Source organism: Lotus japonicus, unplaced genomic scaffold (genome assembly GCF_012489685.1).
Source record: "Lotus japonicus ecotype B-129 unplaced genomic scaffold, LjGifu_v1.2 AP026983.1".
In the NCBI taxonomy this organism is placed as follows: domain Eukaryota; kingdom Viridiplantae; phylum Streptophyta; class Magnoliopsida; order Fabales; family Fabaceae; genus Lotus; species Lotus japonicus.
Window position 1 is genome coordinate 49940 of NW_026645414.1, and position 20335 is coordinate 70274.

Genomic DNA, 20335 nt, shown 5'->3' on the forward strand with positions numbered 1-20335 from the left:
CGAGTCATCGGTCTGAGCCCAAAATCCAATTACATCAATTGTTAAACCAAAACTGAAAGCAATAAAATAGTTTCAATGCCCATCCTCGGTACTCTCAACCCATAACAGAAAATGGAAGACTCTCAACCCCATAACCCTAATCCTTTGCCTCGTCGTCATCGTCATCTTCGTCCTCTTCTTCTTCCTCGTCATGGAGAATTGATTTGAGTTGGTTCTGTGATACATGGAAGGGATCATGTCCCATGATGACTTAGGAGGATGTTTCTTGCTGTGGAACCCAATTGAAAGGGTGTGTTCCAATATTTGTTTTTTCATCTAATTATATGAGTGCTTTTGCTGTAAATAAATTGATTAACTAATTAATTTATTAATTAAAGAATGGTTTTTTAAGTTTATTTAATCAATAATTAAAAATTACAGTTTATTAATTAGTTTTATATATAAACTTAAAGTATATTTTTATAAAATAAAGAAAAATAAGATCATATGAAAAAGGGAAGAGAAAAAGGTATATTTACTTACACTTTTATCCAATCAGATTTTAAAGATCTGGAGATTTTATTTATTTAATGATTTGATTGATATGACACACTTTTAGTTGATGGTGAAAAAAAATAACAATGTCGGATTAAAATAAAACTCTTAAAAGAATATATATATATATATATATATATATATATATATATATATATATATATCTCCGTAAAATAATAGAGATTTGTATATAGATCTTAAATATTAAAAAGTAGTAATTAATAAAAAGAAGATTTAATTGATAAATAAAATTATTTATTAGTATTCAAACAAAAAATATAAATATTTGAAACTTTTGATTTAAAAAATATTTAAAAATTTATTTAATTTAAATAAAAAAATTGATAATAATTTACAGTATCTTAATATGTTTAGTATTAATTGAAATTTAAGTATTAAGAAAAGGAAGTAATGAAAATAAGAATTATATTGAATAACGTGCTTAAAATATAAATTATTAATTAATTTATAATAAAAACATTAAATATATTTATTATTAATATGGAGACTTATAATAAATTTAAACAAATGATTGTATGAAATTTTTGTTACAAAAGGAATAAAATTGAATGAATTTAAATACAAATAAATGACTCATCTTACTCTACCTCTCTTTACAAGTTTATGTACAACATGAAAAATTAGTGAGTAATAAATCGATTTCACGAATATTCGAATATAGAATTTAAAAATAGTTTTTTGTTGCATCAATGTACAAGACTAAGGTAGTCAAGATCAAGATCCTACGTAGAATCAACGAGGGGGTAAAAGATCATAGATAGGAGGATCGCGATCGGTTCATAAGACCCTATAAGAAATGCAAATGTATACTTAATAAAATACACATACATAAAAAATCACATACATAAGAAAAATAATCACGATTAACCATAAGAAACGCAAGTTCTTAACATAAGAGTAAGACATATTCATAAATTAATAAGATAAGACATATATATCCAAAACATTACTCATGGTTCTCCATAAGAAACACAAGTTCTTCACATAAGAGTAAGATATATCCATAAGTTCATAACATAAGACATGGAAAACATAAGTTCATAACATAAGACATTTTCAAAACATGTTCATAACATAAGACTAATAATAAAAATCTCAAAATAACATAATCCAAGTGTCTAATGTACTAGAATAACTAGTCTATTATCTCCTACAGCCAACTGCAATTAATGTAATCTTGTTCCAAATAAGTTAGTCATCATCCTTATCAATCACAATCGTTTCTTTCCAGATCCGCATCCGAATCTCCACAATCTTCATCACTAGCAGATGGAAGATCCAAATCATCTTCAACTACATGTTTGCTTCTAGCATCTCTAATCGCTTCTTCTCCAACTACAATGTCTTCTTCCAAATCACCATTGTTCTCATCCTCCTCTACAATCCAGTCATCATTAGAACATGCATCATCAATATCATAGCTTGCTTCTTTCCTTGCTTCTTTCTTTTTTCCCAACTTTGAGTTAACTGTCACAAATGCAACATCATTCATCCTCTTTTGCTTTAAGGGATTCCTTTTCTTGGTGTGCACCTGAATAATTACAAAATAAAAACAAACATGAAGAGTGACACCTCATACAAAATTTGAAGCATGAAATACATTTCGTCATGAATATGAAATCTTACCCTCTCAAATGCACGACGATTCCTCTCACAGCTCGAGGAGCTACATGTTAAGCTCAATACTCGAATAGCAAACTTTTGCAACTCAGGATATTGACCACCATATGAGTTCCACCAATTTGCTGGAGTTTTATTTTGGAGACCAGCAATAGCTAAAGCACTACCAAATAAACCCAATTTATTCTCAAAACTATCACATTGAACATCAATCTTATTCATCATAGTTATGTCTCCACCCACCAGCCTCCCAAGGCAATCATATAGCCCTTTCCTAACTTCATAGTCAACATTAAACCCTTCAGCATAGTGCAACATTGGGTTCAGGTAGTACCCTGCAGCATGCAACGGTCCATGCAACTGATTGGTCCATATATGATCAATAATCTCCCATAGAGGCATGTAACTAAATTAAATAATAAAAACACACAAAAAAAAAGAATCAGTTCCTAAACATAGAGTTTAAGACAACAAAACTAAGGTTTTAAAACTTAAACTCAATAAAATTCTTATGTAGGATGTACCTTTTTTGAACACCATTGAAGTTTTTCTGAATTGTCTCCTTGCATTTATCTATTTCTTCATAGATGTATCCCATGGATGGCTTCTGGTTTGAATCCACTAAGCGCAACACTTTTATAAGTGGATAAGCTGAAGGTATGAAAAACGGTAGAAAGGGGGGGGTTTGAATAACGTTTTCAGTACAAAACTACCACCTTAAAGATTTTAACAAATCTTTTCGAGAACTAAGTGCAAAAGATAGAGATAGAAAAGCACACAAGGATTTTATCCTGGTTCACTTGATAAATCACTCAAGCTACTCCAGTCCACCCGTTAAGGTGATTTCTTCCTTCTTAGAATGAAGGCAATCCACTAATCAGGTAAGAGTTACAACTGCACTTGAAACCTACAAGTGACTAACAATTACACTGACTTAGCTCACACTAAGATTCACTCTCTTAGTCTTCTCTAGGATCCGATCAACCTTGATCTCCTAAAGGAAAATCAAACAACTGTTTGAGGTTGGTGTTTACAAGGGTTTGCTTCTGAATAAGCTGAGTGTAAACTAAAATAAATTACAAGATGAAAGAAAGCTTAGAATATATCTTGCGCGTGTGTATTGCTTCTTGTATATTTTTTTTCTTCTTCTCGCCGCTTCTTTCAATCTTCAGCCTCTATATATACTCCAAGGATTAGGGTTGAGCGTTGCATGGGAAATGCTACCGTTGGAGGGCAGTTCTGGAAAATCCAGCTTCTGCTGTGGCTGAGAACGTTAGGTAGGTCGTCAGGAAGGTACACTTGCTTTTGTACTTGGATAGCGACTTGACCTTTTAACCTAGGAGACTTCTGATCAGAGGAATGCTTCGTATTGGAACTTGTGAAGCCGGTTGATCAGAGTCAGAGGGATAGCACAGATCCTCTGACCATTATATCTTCTGATTCTGAACTCAGAGGGAAGAACATGGCCTTCAGAGTTTCTTGCTTCTGGACTTCAGAGTTTCCACTATTCAGCTTCTGGATCTTCAGAGTCTTCTACACCATCGGAACATCTGAACCTTCAGTGTTTCTTGGTTGTCAGAACTTCTGGATCATCAGAGCTTCTAGCGACTGAGTCCTCATCAGAGTTTGTATAGCTTCAGATCTTCTGAAGCTTTTCCACTGTTCATACTGAACATGGTGAATGCGAAAGCGTTGCTTGGGTTACCCTTTATACACAGTGCTTCTGATTTGTGTGAAATTGAGTCAGGGTCAGAGCCTGTAAATAGCACACTCAGAAAAACACGTTAGAGTACCACAATTGTTCATATCAAAAGGTTAACTTGTAATCATCAAAACATAGAGTTGTACTACTAGATCAAAACTTGATCTTACAATCTCCCCCTTTTTGATGATGACAAAACTAAGATTTTTGATGAACAATTCTTAAACATTAAACTGAATTCACTCAGAGTTTAGAGATATAGAATAAGACTTATCCTGATGTGAATAGTTTATCTTGCTCATTCTGAATTCAAGTCACTGCTTGATTCTGAGCTTAGCTCCCCCTGAATCTAATGCTTGATGAAAACGTTAGTAAAGTCTAGATTCTGAGCTAAATCATATAAGAGTTCAGAGTGAAAAGCTTATGACATAGATGAAAAACGAATAATCAGAGCGCATAAGTGATCAGAGTCATGGACAAGGTATCAGAGTCTTGGGTATCAGAGTCAACTTAGAATCACTTCAGAAGAAGTGAAATGTATTCCTTGTATTTGCCCAGTGACACATCTATGGTCATGAAGGTGGAACTCTTAAAATCTCCAAAAGAAAAATAAGTCACACTAACACATCTTACACATCAAAAACTGGGTTTACTCCCCCTTTTTGTCATAAGCAAAAAGCTTGGGGTGTGAAAAACTTAGCTTGAAGTACAAGATACTTCCCCCTTAGAGAAGGTCTAAGTTGAAAGAAAATGAAGACGATGTAAGAATCAGAGTGAGGCGATAATAAATAGAAGAGTTAATGCAAGGGATAAACGTTGACCACCGGTCAAGTGAGGAAATAGAAGGGTCAGTTACCAAGTACTTAACCTCGAGAAACTGTAAGAGCATTAACTTTCAGAGAGAAAGTGAAGCCTATAAAAACGTTGGAGAGAAAGGTAAGCTTCACACCTCGAATAATATTCAGAAAAAAAATGGCATCATACAGAATGGCATTAGAAGAGCTCAAAAGGAAGGCGTTTGAGGAAGATATGTTCCTCAATATTAGGCATCCCGATGGTACAAAGACCATACAAGAGCTGACGAAGACACTGCTTGAAGAAGATCTTGGTCCAGAGATGGAGAAAGATCTGAAGGAGTTCCTCTGCTTCGTGGAAGAGATTCAGGAGCTTTGCCAGCGGGAGCTGAATCTGCTGGAAGAGAAGGAGACTGTGGAAAAGAGACTTAAGACGACAGAAGATAGTCTAGAAAAAGATGATCTGAGCATCAAACTTGGCAACATAGAGTATGCATTGGATCGTCTGGAGAAGGAAAGAGTGGAGCAGCGCCAAGAATGCAGAAGAATGAGGAAGGATCCTCCATTCTAGATATAGGGAATAATGTATGATGGAAAGAATTATGATGTAAACATCGAACAATTATGAATAAAACAGGTTTTGCAAACATATGTGACACAAATATATATAGATATATGCATATAGAATCACAAATGAACAAATTAAAGTAAGTAAATAAGCAGAGTTTAAATAAAACAACGTTAAATAAAAAGGAAAAGGAAGAAAAAGAAGAGATCCTAAAAAACTAAGATTTGTCAGTACGGCGCAGAAGTTCCATCATCATGTGCTTCATCGCAATCAGCATGGATTCATGAGTGTCAAGACGTTGTTCCATGATGTCGAGTCTGGATGAGCTTGTCGGAGTAGAGCTGGAAGGAACGTTCTGAGCAGCTTGAGGTTCTGGAATGGAAGCAGAAGCAGCAGGAGTAAACAGAACTGGTGCAAGTCGCTCTGCCTCAGCCTCAGCTTCAAGACGTTCTGCCTCAAGTCTGGCTTGTTCAGCCTGAGCTGCTGCTTGACGGGCAGCTTCTTCTTCTTGTTCTTTCTGTCTCTTGGCTTCTTCAATGGCTTCAAGAAGCTTGGTTCTCTGTTCGAGTTCATGAAGAGCCACCCTCCTAGCAAACCTTTGCTTTGCAGCCTCAATGCTCTGACTTCCCTCGGCATGCAGGAGCTGCAGCATAACGGGAAACTGAGCCACCAGCCAAGTGCTCAAATTGTTCCACTCATCAGCCACATTTTCAGCATTCTCACTGAGGTCAGTCTGACCTTGCACATTGCGGAGCCTCAAGGAGGCTTCATGATTGAAAATATTGATGCACTCAGAGAGAGATGTGGGTTGAAGGTGAGTATAGGGAATGATGGAGAGGTTGTGTGCAGGAGAGGCTGGATGATTGCTGCTATGAGCTTCAGAGGCACCTTGTGGAGAACCAATGTTAATTATGGGAGCATTGGGTTCAGAGGTTCCACGGTGAGGGTCTGAAGTTTCAACCAGAGGGTGAGGTGATCTAACCGAGGATTGGTTAGATACTGATTGTTCAGGTTCAGGGTCTGGTTGAATTGGCTCTTGTTGGTCAGGGACAGGGTGAGCCTGTTGGACTAAGGGGTCTGCCTCTTGGATAGGATTGGCCAAGATAGGTTCATCTGGGTCAACTAGACGGTCAGGTCTAGGGCCAGGATATTGCCTAGGGCTTGGACAGGTAAGGTAATATTCTTCCAAGGCAGATACCTTCTCTTTCCTAACCTCCATGAATTTTCTAAGTGATTCAGAGGTATTGGAGGGAGGAGAGTCAATGACATTGATGGGGAAGGATACAGGGGTGAAGGCTGATGAAGAGTCTGTATCCGTGGTTCTGACAGCAGGACGTGCTGATGCTCTGGGAGCAGAGTGATCAGACGTTCTGGGTTGTGGTTCTGTTGGTTTGGGTTCTGGTTGATTGGGGATGATGGGTTCAGAAGGTAATGGGTCGTATGGAATGGTAAGGAGAGAGGTTGGATCTTCTGACCTAGAGGGTTGGTTCTGAAGCAAATTCCAGAGTGGTGCTTCAGTAGGAGAAGGTTGAAAGAATGAAGATCTTGGGGAATGTGGTGGAGAGGTGGTTTGTGCGGCTGGCTGGGATTCATGAATAGGAGAGAGGGGATTTGAAGAGTGTTGGAGTAAGGCAGAAATTGGGAGTGCATCAAATAAATTCAAATCATCATCAGAGGTAAGTGCAGGCTTACTTGTATGTGCTGATGATCGAGTCACTCTGGCAGGAGGTTCAGTCCTTCTGACCTCTGCAGCAGCTGGTTCCACCCGAGTAGGCTTCACCACAATTCTGACTTTCTTCTGCTTCTTCTTTGGAGGACCATCCTCACTATCATCACCATCATCATCATCAGGCTTGCTCTTCGCCTTCTTGACCAGAGGGACATCAGATTCCTCTGAGGATTCGTCCAGAACCATCTTCCTCTTGGTTTTCTTCTTGGGAGGAGAAGGAAACTCTGGAGCTGGTGGAAGTCTGCTGACGAAATCATCAAGGTCAATCTCGAATCCTTGAGCCCTGAGGTCTTCAACATAGCATCTGATGGCTTCAGGATGGTCTGCTTGAGTCCACAGAGGGTAGTCATTCAGAGGCATTCTTCTTCCTCTGATCTCAGAAGATGTGTCCTCATGAGCAGGAGCAATCTTCTTCTGGACCAAACCCATCTTCTTCAGAGAGTTGGCAGTGAAGACATCGCTAACAATTGTGCTCAAGTCCTCTGTGCAACCAGCATTGATCAAATCTTGCACCAAGTTGCTTTCAATGAGAAAGTCTGAGATCAGCCTCCCAAAAGGGATATATTTGATGGCTGACTTGATGGAGGAGGTGGTGCGAGACTTCCGGATGCATTCCTTCAAATAGGAGAACAGGAAGTAGGGAAGGCAGATCTTCTCCTTGTCTTGAATGAAGAACAGCATCGCCTTCTGATTGAAGTTGATGTAGTCTGGAGAACTGCCCTTTGGTCGTTGATTGATGCAGTTGAGCAGGATCTTGTGCCAGACCCTGAGTTTGGGTTGAAGGTCCATCACTTTGTAGCTCGTCTTGCCCGGTTTGAAGGTGGTGTACAGGGCCTTGTTGACGATGTCCTTGGTTCTGGGTTTCAGCTTCGATTCCGTCAGTGAGAACCGATACCCATGAGCAGTTTCTGCACCTAGCAGATTCACGAATGACTTCTCCGTGATGATGATCTTCCTACCCAGTATGTAAGAGACCACCTGAGTGTCATCACAATCAGCGTGCTTCCAGAATTCCTTTACTAGCTTCTCATACACCGGTCCTCGAAGTCGATTGAAGTAGTTTCCCCAACCTTGAGCTTGGACTTCAGGACGAAGATCAAACCCATTTGCAGCCAAGTTGTCGAGGTTGAATCTCCATTCTGCAAGGACTTGGAGTTCCTCAGGAGGAAATACACAGTGAACGGCACAGCCCCGTTCTGCAATAGGAACAATCTCCTCTTGAGCTTGAGCTTGTTCTTGTGCTGGGTTCTCAGAGCCCCGTTGACCCGTTGCCAAACCGACTACCATGTGAGGGAACTGAGGTGCATCTGCAGTAGATCTTCTGGTTTGTCTCACCATTTTGAAGAGGTTGAAGGTTTGAGGTAGAAGATGAAGTTTGAAGGATGAAGAGAGATCGAGAGAGAAATCACGAAGGAGGCAGTTTTGAAAAGCAGGGAGTGCGAGAGTGAAAACCGGAAGTGAGAGAGAACGTGTGTGTATAGTGGGTTTTATCAAATAACCGTTGTTGATTCAAAAAGCACTTTAAGATCAACGGTTGAAAATTAAAGATAGACAGTAACAGTAAAATACACAATCACACACAGGAGATAAGCATATCTACACGCAATCACAACAGACTGTCACACGGGCACAAGGAACTATGCATCAGAATTTCTGACGCACGTGTTGTTGTCTCAGCTTCAGAGTCAGTACCAGTGGGCACACACACTCTGATTGAGTTACCTTCTGGACTAGACATCTTCTGATCAAGAAGTATCATAGTCAGAGGTTCTGATCTATCTTCACTCTGGACAAAAGTCCATGTTTAGATTTTTCAGAATAAAATTAAATCTATCTTCAGCTAAGGGCTTTGTAAAGATATCTGCCCATTGATGGTCAGTATCAACAAACTTCAGAAGAAGTACGCCCTTCTGCACATAATCTCTAATGAAGTGATACTTTACCTCAATGTGCTTTGCCCTTGAATGCAAGATAGGATTCTTGCTCAACGAAATTGCAGCAGTGTTATCACAATAGATTGGGATATTGCTCTCAAGGATCTGATAATCCTCCAGCTGATGTTTCATCCAGAGCATCTGAGTGCTGCATATTGCTGCTGAGATATATTCTGCCTCTGCAGTTGATAGAGCAATGGTTGATTGCCTCTTGCTTGCCCATGAGACTAGATTGCTTCCCAGAAATTGACAATTTCCAGAAGTACTTTTTCTCTCTGTTCTATCTCCAGCATAATCAGCATCACAATAACCTGAAAGCTTATACTCTGATGTTTTCTTATACATCAAGCCAAGGTTAGTGGTGCCTTTCAGATACCTTAGGATCCTCTTAACAGCAGTTAAGTGGGTTTCCCTTGGATCTGATTGGAAACGAGCACATAAATGAACACTAAATAATATGTCTGGCCTAGATGCAGTTAAGTACAGAAGTGAACCTATCATGCCACGGTAGAGCTTCTGACATACTTTACCACTCATATCTTCTTTTTCCAGAATGCATGTTGGATGCATTGGAGTCTTGGCCACTGTAGATTCCAGCATATTGAACTTCTTCAGAAGTTCTTTAGTGTACTTGCTCTGATGGATATATGTTCCTTCTGGTGTTTGATCAACTTGTATTCCCAGAAAGTACTTTAATTCTCCCATCATACTCATCTCAAATTCAGCCTGCATCATCTCAGAAAATTCTTTGCATAGAGATTGATTAGCAGAACCAAATATAATATCATCAACATAAATTTGCACAATTAAGATATCATCTTTATAAGTCTTGCAAAAGAGAGTTGTATCTACTTTACCCCTTACAAACTCATTCTCCAGAAGGAATGAGCTAAGTCTCTCATACCATGCTCTGGGAGCTTGCTTCAGACCGTAGAGTGATTTCTTCAATTTGAACACATGGTCTGGTTTCTTTTCATCTTCAAAACCTGGGGGTTGATGAACATAGACTTCCTCTGAGATATAGCCATTTAGGAAGGCACTCTTTACGTCCATCTGATGTAGAACTATGTTGTGATTTACTGAGAAAGAAATCAATAGTCTGATTGCCTCCAGTCTTGCTACTGGAGCAAATGTTTCAGTGTAGTCTATTCCTTCCTGCTGGCTGTAGCCTTGAGCAACTAGCCTTGCCTTGTTTCTGACTACATCTCCTTTCTCATTTAGCTTGTTTCTGAATACCCATTTCGTTCCAATAACATGGACATTCTCAGGCTTCTTCACTAAGCTCCAAACATCGTTCTTGGAGAATTGATTCAATTCTTCTTCCATGGCCAGAATCCAATCCTTGTCCTGAAGAGCTTCATCTATGGACTTGGGTTCAATTAAGGACACCAATCCTTTCAGACTCAGCAAGGTCTCTTCAGAGGGTCTGAAGGCAGATCTGGTTCTGACTGGTTCATCTTTGTTGCCCAGAATCAATTCCTTAGGATGAGCTGCAGTGATTCTGCTCTTCTTCAGAGTTTGTGAGTTAGAGGGACCAGCTTCTTCCTCTGGTTCATCTTCCTCTGGCTCAACTTCCTCTGGAGCTTTGCCTTTGTCAGAAACATTAATGCTTAAATCTGCAAACTTTTCAACTAGCTTTGACTGGTCAGAGTCAAGCTTATCATCAAATCTAACATGAATAGATTCTTCAATAGTCTTAGCATCAGTATTATAAAATCTAAAACCTTTAGATCTATCAGAATAACCAAGTAATAGACACTTAGAAGATTTAGCATCAAATTTATGCAATCTATCCTTAGTATTGAGAACATAACAAACACAGCCAAAAGGATGAAAATAAGAAATGTTGGGTTTTATGTTCTTCCACAATTCATAAGGAGTCTTATTCAGAATTGGTCTCACAGAGATTCTGTTCTGAATGTAACATGCTGTATTTACTGCCTCTGCCCAAAAGTGCTTAGCCATGCCAGTTTCTTGGAGCATGGTTCTAGCCATCTCCTGAAGAGTTCTGTTCTTCCTCTCAACAACACCATTTTGTTGAGGAGTTCTGGGACAAGAGAAATCATGTGTAATTCCATAGGAATCAAACAGACTCTCAAACTTGTCATTCTCAAACTCTCCACCATGGTCACTTCTGACACGCACAATTCTACAAGCCTTCTCGTTTTGCACTTGAGCAATGAAGGTAGAGAACACAGCATGAGACTCATCCTTGCGGGTTAGAAACTTTACCCATGTCCAGCGGCTATAGTCATCAACGATAACCATCCCATATCTCTTGCCACCTATAGACTCAGTTTTCACTGGTCCAAACAGGTCGATATGCAGAAGTTCTAACGGCCTTGAGGTTGAGACAACATTCTTTGCCTTGAAAGGGACTTTTGTGAATTTGCCTTTCTGACATGCTTCACAAAGAGCGTCTGAAGCGAACTTCAGATTGGGTAAGCCCCTGACAAGGTTTAGCTTGCTCAGCTGAGAAATCTTTCTCATACTGGCATGCCCTAACCGTCTATGCCATACCCACTGCTCTTCATTAACAGACAGAAGACACTTCACATTCTGAGCCTCCAACTCAGATAATCTGATCTTATAAATGTTGTTCTTCCTCTTGCTGTTAAACAGAACAGAGCCATCGATCTGACTTACAGCCCGGCAGGACTTTTGATTGAATATAACATCATAACCCTTGTCAGCTAATTGACTTATAGACAATAAGTTATGTGTTAAGCCGTCTACCAATAAAACATTATCAATGCATGGACTACTATCTACACAAATAGTACCAGTACCAATAATTTTACCCTTTTCATTTCCTCCAAAGCCAACTTCGCCTCCAGGCTTAAGTTTCAGCTCTCGGAACATACGCTTTTCTCCCGTCATGTGACGCGAGCATCCACTGTCCAGATACCATGATTGGTGTTTCAGTGGAGCTATCAAGGATATCTGCAACATAGATAATCTTGTCCTTAGGTACCCACTTTCTGGGTCCTCTTTTGTTAGTTACCCCAAAGGTTCTGATCACCTTGGGTGTCTCAACATGATATTTTAAAGGAATATTTGCATGATATTTAGTCATAGAGAAAGATCCCTTTTTAAGAGGGTTTTTAGCAACTTCAGCAGGTACAGGGTCAGGCAATATGGTACCAGAGGGAACAAAGCATTCATACAAGGATTTAGCTTTAGACACCGAAGGCTCATTTCTAATTGATTTAGAATAGCCAATGCCATGCATTCCATTTCTGCTTACACCATAGATCATTGAAGCCATTAAGCTTCTATCTACGCTTTTAGCCAGGAATCTTTGAAAAGATTTTTCATACTTAGATTCATGCTTACTATCAGAGGCATCGCAGGCAATAACTTCTTCTAACTTTGCAATTTGATTCTTAAGCACAGAGTTAGAATTAACTAAAGCATGGTTATCATTTTTCAAATCAGATATGATTTTCTCATGTTCAGAAGGAGTTTTAGAACCAGCAGATAAGTTCTTTTTCAGCTTCTTATGCTTAGACAACAAGGAGTTATACTTATCCATGATATCAGACAAAGCATGTTTCAGTTCAGAGGTAGAGAAGGAAGCAAATACCTCATTTTCATCGTCAGAGTCTGGATCTCCTTCTGATTCTGAGTCAGAGTCAACAGCTTCCTTTGACTCTGTTCCTTTGTCTTTGACAATAGCCATGAGTCCTTGGACTTCACCATCAGAGTCAACATCCTCTGACTCTGATTCATCGAATGTCACCATCAGACTCTTCTTGGTCTTGAAGTGCTTCTTTGGCTTCTTGTCCTTCTTCAATTTTGGACAGTCACTTTTGTAGTGCCCTGATTCTTTGCACTCAAAGCAAGTGACTTCCTTGATTGATGACTTCTTCTGACCTGAGGATTCAGACTTTCCTCTTGCCTTTCCAGAGCCTTTGAACTTGCTCTGCCTGTGCTTCCAGATGCGGTTGAGTCTCTTGGAGATCAGAGTCAGCTCATCTTCATCAGAATCTTCTGATGCTTCTTCAGATTCTTCTTCTTCAGCTTGAAGAGCCTTTGACTTCTCAACCTTAGCCTTTTCAGATTTGGATTTCAAGGCTATGGACTTTTTCCTCAGATCATGCATCTCTGAGCGCTTCAGCTCATGGCATTTCAAAATGCTGATGAGTTCTTCTAAACTCATATTCTCAACATCTCTCGTGAGCTCTATTGAAGTCACCAAAGGCATCCAACTTTCAGGAAGACACCTGATGACCCTTATGACGTGATCTTTTGTTGTGTAGCTCTTGTTGAGAGGACGTATGCCAGCTACAAGCAGTTGAAATCTGGAGAACATTTCTTCAATGGACTCATTTGGCTCCATGATGAAGGATTCATACTTTTGGATCAAAGACAATGCCTTTGATTCTTTGACTTTCTTGTTTCCTTCATGAGACATCTTCAGAGAATCAAAAATGCCTTTAGCAAACTCACGATCTGTAATCTTCTGGTACTCCTCATAGGAGATAGCACTTAGAAGAATTGCTCTTGCTTTATGATGTTGTGAGTACAGCTTCTTTTGATCTGCAGACATCTCTGACCTTGGGATCTTTTTGCCATCTGCATCAACTGGACGCTCATAGCCATCCACAATAATATCCCAGAGATCTGCATCGAAACCCAGAAAGAAACTTTCCAGTCTATCTTTCCAATATTCGAACCTTTGACCATCGAACATAGGAGGCTTTGCGTTGTAACCATCTCTTTGAGTTTCACTGGTGGTGGCAGCCATTGTTTTTCACACCGGCCCGGATCACTGAACACTGTTAGGTGTGGTAATCAGAACTTGCGCTCTGATACCAATTGAAGGTATGAAAAACGGTAGAAAGGGGGGGTTTGAATAACGTTTTCAGTACAAAACTACCACCTTAAAGATTTTAACAAATCTTTTCGAGAACTAAGTGCAAAAGATAGAGATAGAAAAGCACACAAGGATTTTATCCTGGTTCACTTGATAAATCACTCAAGCTACTCCAGTCCACCCGTTAAGGTGATTTCTTCCTTCTTAGAATGAAGGCAATCCACTAATCAGGTAAGAGTTACAACTGCACTTGAAACCTACAAGTGACTAACAATTACACTGACTTAGCTCACACTAAGATTCACTCTCTTAGTCTTCTCTAGGATCCGATCAACCTTGATCTCCTAAAGGAAAATCAAACAACTGTTTGAGGTTGGTGTTTACAAGGGTTTGCTTCTGAATAAGCTGAGTGTAAACTAAAATAAATTACAAGATGAAAGAAAGCTTAGAATATATCTTGCGCGTGTGTATTGCTTCTTGTATATTTTTTTTCTTCTTCTCGCCGCTTCTTTCAATCTTCAGCCTCTATATATACTCCAAGGATTAGGGTTGAGCGTTGCATGGGAAATGCTACCGTTGGAGGGCAGTTCTGGAAAATCCAGCTTCTGCTGTGGCTGAGAACGTTAGGTAGGTCGTCAGGAAGGTACACTTGCTTTTGTACTTGGATAGCGACTTGACCTTTTAACCTAGGAGACTTCTGATCAGAGGAATGCTTCGTATTGGAACTTGTGAAGCCGGTTGATCAGAGTCAGAGGGATAGCACAGATCCTCTGACCATTGTATCTTCTGATTCTGAACTCAGAGGGAAGAACATGGCCTTCAGAGTTTCTTGCTTCTGGACTTCAGAGTTTCCACTATTCAGCTTCTGGATCTTCAGAGTCTTCTACACCATCGGAACATCTGAACCTTCAGTGTTTCTTGGTTGTCAGAACTTCTGGATCATCAGAGCTTCTAGCGACTGAGTCCTCATCAGAGTTTGTATAGCTTCAGATCTTCTGAAGCTTTTCCCACTGTTCATACTGAACATGGTGAATGCGAAAGCGTTGCTTGGGTTACCCTTTATACACAGTGCTTCTGATTTGTGTGAAATTGAGTCAGGGTCAGAGCCTGTAAATAGCACACTCAGAAAAACACGTTAGAGTACCACAATTGTTCATATCAAAAGGTTAACTTGTAATCATCAAAAACATAGAGTTGTACTACTAGATCAAAACTTGATCTTACATAAGCACCCCTTAAGCAATTCAAAACATCATTCCAAAACCCCTTTTCGATAATCAATTTCTCAATATCTTTCCCCATTTTAGTCTTTGCAAACTGACTATTTTTCCATTGTAAATCAGCAAACATTTTTATCAATGCACCCCTTTTATCTTGCAAACATCCCAATGTTAAGTAAGAACTAGCAGATTGTGTTGTGGCCTGGTCTAATCAAAATCAGCTCCTCCAGTAAATTGATGCCAATAGAGTTTTGAGGCCAACTGTAGAATAAATGTAAGTGGTTATTTTTTACCTTGTGCAATGGCTTCTTTGTGTAGGGGTAACTTTTTCTCAAAGTCCTTTAGCATGAGGTTTATGCAATGAGCCGCACAAGGGGTCCAATAAAGCCTCTTCCTCTTTTGCATCAACAATTCACCAGCTGCCTTATAGTTTGCAGCATTGTCTGTGATAACTTGAATCACATTTTCCTCCCCCACTTCCTCCACAACCTCATCCACAATCTGGAAAAATCTTTCAGATGTCTTGCATATGCTGGATGCAATCAATGGACTTCAAGAACACTGTTCCCTTAGGACTATTTACAAAAAAGTTAAGGATAGTCATCCTTCTCCTCCTATCCGTCCATCCATCAGTCGTAATGGTGCATCCTGTTTTTCTCCAAGATGCTTTGTGCTCATCCAACACCTTATGAGTCATTTCAACCTTTTTCTTCAATAATTTCCCTCGAAGGTCATGGGAAGGATGGTGGCTTTGAATCCTAAAACCATGTCGGGAAATTGATTCACCACATCTTGGTGAACTCTTCACTCTTTCACGGCAGTGAAAGGAATTTCATTATTGTAGAAAAAAGAAGCAATGTCTAAGCATGCATCTTCAGTTAAACACTTATTGAATGTATTGTTATGATTTGATTGGATGCTCCTCTTGGCACGAGTTGCACTTGCTTCACTTGGACCCTCAACTAGCTCATCGCATTTCCTTTTTCCCGATTCGCTAATTTGAACACCTCTATCTCCATTATACTTTGTTTGTGTTTTCCTTCTTCAATTTCTTAGTATTGAAGTCATGAAGAATCTTATAAATTTTCATCTTAACATCATCAGGTACAACATTGCAAGCTCTCGCATCATTCCCTATCCCTGCCAAAATGATGCTTAAATCGAGTAGTCCCTCCTTTGTAAACATTCAGACAATATTTGCATTGGATATTTCTACTACTCCCATCAACAGAAACCCCATGTTCCCAAGCCACATCTGTTCTTAATCCATAAGAATTCTTAGGGGAGATCTTATCCCTTGCTTGAACCCTCTCCCCCCTATCATCTATTGAACTTAGAGGAGCACTCCACTCCGGATGCCATTGAACCAGGAACAAAGGAGAGAATCAAGAACAGAACCTGTACACGGAACCACGAACAAGAATATAGGAGATAATCAAGCACATAACATGTAAACAAAACCTGCAAATTGTAACACAAGGACATAGGAGAGAAGGAAAAACAAAACATGTAAAAAACGACTTTAAACAAGAACAAAGAAGGTTGGGCAAGAACCACTAACCGAGGATATAAGAGAACCACGCAGAGGAGAGTGTATACTGGTGAGAAGAACCAAGGACAGGATGATGAACAACGCTTGACGGTGTGAGACGAATGATCACGTGACGGTGTAATGGCTTGGTCAGGGCAGAACGCGTTTGTGCCGCCTCAACACTCAAGGGTTCTGGAGCTATGTTTCTGTTGTGTTCAATTGAAATGAGGCTGATTTCATTGGGAGTTTAGGGTTTTCAATGGGTAAGTAAGTGGGGCGACCCGAAAAGCCCAATTAAAAATCCAACCCACTAATGAGTGGGGTCAAGATCACAATCCTACTGCAAATCACTGTGATTGGCGATCCTTTGATGTGATGCATAATAAAATCTCTCTTTTAGATTGTAATATCCTATGATCTGGATCCTGATCTTAACAATACTGATTGAGACAAATCTCTTAAGGCTCTAAGATCATGTTAAGTGAGTATTTTGAACTCTGAACTAAATGTTTAATGGGTCAAACTATCCACCAGCTGGCAAGGCCTTATTGGTAAAGAAAATAATATTTTTAATAAAATTCCTTTTTAAGTGTTAAAAAACATTGTCCAACTTTTAAATTTCAAATGTATCTTTCAAAAAAAAAGTCCAATGGTAACAAGCTACATGACTAAACAAAGAGCAATTGATGTTTAAGAGAAAGTATATTTAATTCATTTAGTCAGTTATTTATCAGTATTAAAAATAAATTAACTATCAAATATAAATATTAAAACTTTGATTTAGAAAATCCCTAAAAGTCATTTAATTAATATAAAACTGATTTCTATAATAGTTTGAAACATCTTATTACGATAAAGATAAGTTGAAACATTATTAGAATTAAAATGATTAATTTTTAATAAATTATTAAAAAGAATACATAATCTTCACGAGCTGGCAAGGCCTTATTGGTAAATAAATGATATTATTTTTAATAAAATTCATTTTTAAGTATTAAAAAGCACTGTCCAACTTTTAAATTTCAAATGTCTTAAAAAAAGAGTACAATGGTAGCAAGCTACATGACTAAACAAAGATTAATTTATGTTTAAGAGAAAGTATATATAATTCATATAGTAAGTTATTTATCAGTATTAAAAATAAATTAAACATAAAATATAAATATTAAAACTTTGATTTAGAAAATCCCAAAAAGCCATTTAATTAATATAAAATTGATTTCTATAATAGTTTGAAACATCTTATTACGCTAAAGATTAATTGAAACATTATTAGAATTAAAATAATTAATTTTTAATAAATTATTAAAAGAATACATAATCTTCACCAGCTAGCAATGCCTTATTGGTAAATAAATGATATTATTTTTAAAAAAAATTCATTTTTAAGTGTTAAAAAACATTGTCCAACTTTTAAATTTCAAATGTAATTTCAAAAAAAAAAGTCCAATGGTAGTAAGCTACCCGACTAAACAGAGAGTAATTTATATTTAAGAGAAAGTATATTTAATTCATATAGTAAGTTATTTATCAGTATTAAAAATAAATTAAACATAAAGTATAAAAATATTAAAACTTTATTTAGAAAATCTCAAAAGACCATTAATTAATATAAAACTGATTTCTATAATATTTTGAAACATCTCATTATGCTAAAGATTAAATGAAACAATATTAGAATTAAAATGATTAATTTTTAATAAATTATTAAAAGAAATTTTTCGAGAACAAGAAGTTTTATTAACATGAAAAAAAATGAGCATGAGAACATCTCTCTAATGTTGGGAGAAACAAAAACAGATACAAGAACAGTAACGTATAAGCAATACCAAGCAAAATCACATTAAAACCTCCCAAGGAAAAACCCAGTGGGAAAAAACACTTAGGAGGAAAAAGAGTACTCCATACCAGCTGGCAAGGCCTTATTGGTAAAGAAATGATATTATTTTTAATAAAATTAGTTTTTAAGTGTTAAAAAATATTGTCCAACTTTTAAAAATAAAAAAAAATAAAGTCCAATGGGAGCAAGCTACATGACTAAATAGAGATTAATTTATGTTTAAGTGAAAGTATATTTAATTCATATAGTAAGTTATTTATCAGTATTAAAAATAAATTGAACATAAATATAAATATTAAAAATTTTATTTAGAAAATTCTAAATAGCCATTTAATTAATATAAAACTGATTTATATAATAGTTTGAAACATCTTATTACACCAAAGATTAATTGAAACATTATTAGAATTGAAATAATTAATATTTAATAAATTTATTAAAATAAAACATAATTTGCACCAGCTGGCAAGACCTTATTGGTAAAAAAATTATATGTTTTTAATAAAATTCCTTTTTAAGTATTAAAAACATTGTCCAACTTTTAAATTTCAAATGTATCTTTCAAAAAATAAAGTTCAATGGTAGCAAGCTACATTACTAAACAGAGAGTAATTTATGTTTAAGTGAAAGTATATTTAATTTATATAGTATGTTATATATCAGTATTAAAAATAAAATATAAATATTAAAACTTAGATTTAGAAAATCCCAAAAAGCCATTTAATTAATATAAAACTAATTTTATAATAGTTCAAACATCTTATTACGCTAATGATTAATTGAAACAATATTAGAATTAAAATGATTAATTTTTAATACATTATTAAAAGAATACATAATCTTTTTTTGTTACAAATAAGGTGGTTGAAATCAAATGCACCGAAATATGGCAGTATTATAGGGTGCAATATCACTAATTATATTGAGATTAAAATAAAAGTATTTATGAAAAAATCATTTTAAATTTTCAAAAGGTCATTTAATTAATCAAAGTATTATTTCAATCATAACTTATAAAATCAGATTAAGCTTAATATTAATTTAAATTAAATTATTAATAAAATAAATTGAAGAATAATTTTTCAAATTTATTTAATTAATAAATAAAAATCATAATTTGTTAATTAGTTTTATAAATAAACTTAAAATATATTTTTATAAAATGAAGAAAAATATGATTTATATGAAAAAGAGAAACATAAAAAGATACATTTACTTAGACTTTAATATTTTCACATTTTATTTTATTTATTTATTTGATTTATATGATATTTTTTATGATTAGTTGATGGTGAAAAAAAGAACATAACAATGTCCGATTAAAATAAAACTCTTAAGAATTGTGGCGGCGGCTTTATCCGCAATTTACGGTTTTTAAAAACCGCTACTATTGACTGTAACGACGATTTTGAGTTACGTCGTAATATATTTCGTCATTCATCTTACACTGGCACTTTCCTGTAAACCGCTAATGCATCCGCCATAAATGAACAAAAATAGTACGACCGTTTCCGAAAAAAACCGACAACCCAAGCGGACGACAACGGTTCTATATATGCAGGGCATCACTTTGCTGCGATGATGGATTTTTCAACCGAACCCGACCATAACCGACCGGTGCTCAGCCCTAGTTTCCATAATTTAGTTCATAAAACGGCGGTTTTAAACCTCATAATACCTTATTGTTTTAATTGTCGGTATAAACCACACAAATAATGCACGTATTTAACATTTTTAATTATTTTGTATCGGTTAAACAACCATCTTATGAAAAAAATTATGTAACATGTTTGCATTATGGCGGCTTGCTAAACTGACGTAACTTACATAATTTACGACGGTATTTGGTAGCACCGTAAATTCACAATTATCTTGTAATGACATCACTGTAAAATAATAGAGATTTGTATATAGGTATTAAATACAAAAAAGTAATTTTTTTGAAAGCAAAAGGGAATTATATTAATCGGAGTCGAGAAACAAGTCCTTAGACAATAGACGATACAACGCCAAAACGAAAAAA

The 20335-nt window shown here is 36.8% G+C and overlaps 1 pseudogene; it reads right to left on the reverse strand.

The window, feature by feature from the left end:
- Window positions 1-1762: 1762 nt before the first annotated feature.
- Window positions 1763-20335, reverse strand: part of LOC130727308 (uncharacterized) — a 20572-nt pseudogene continuing 1999 nt past the window's right edge.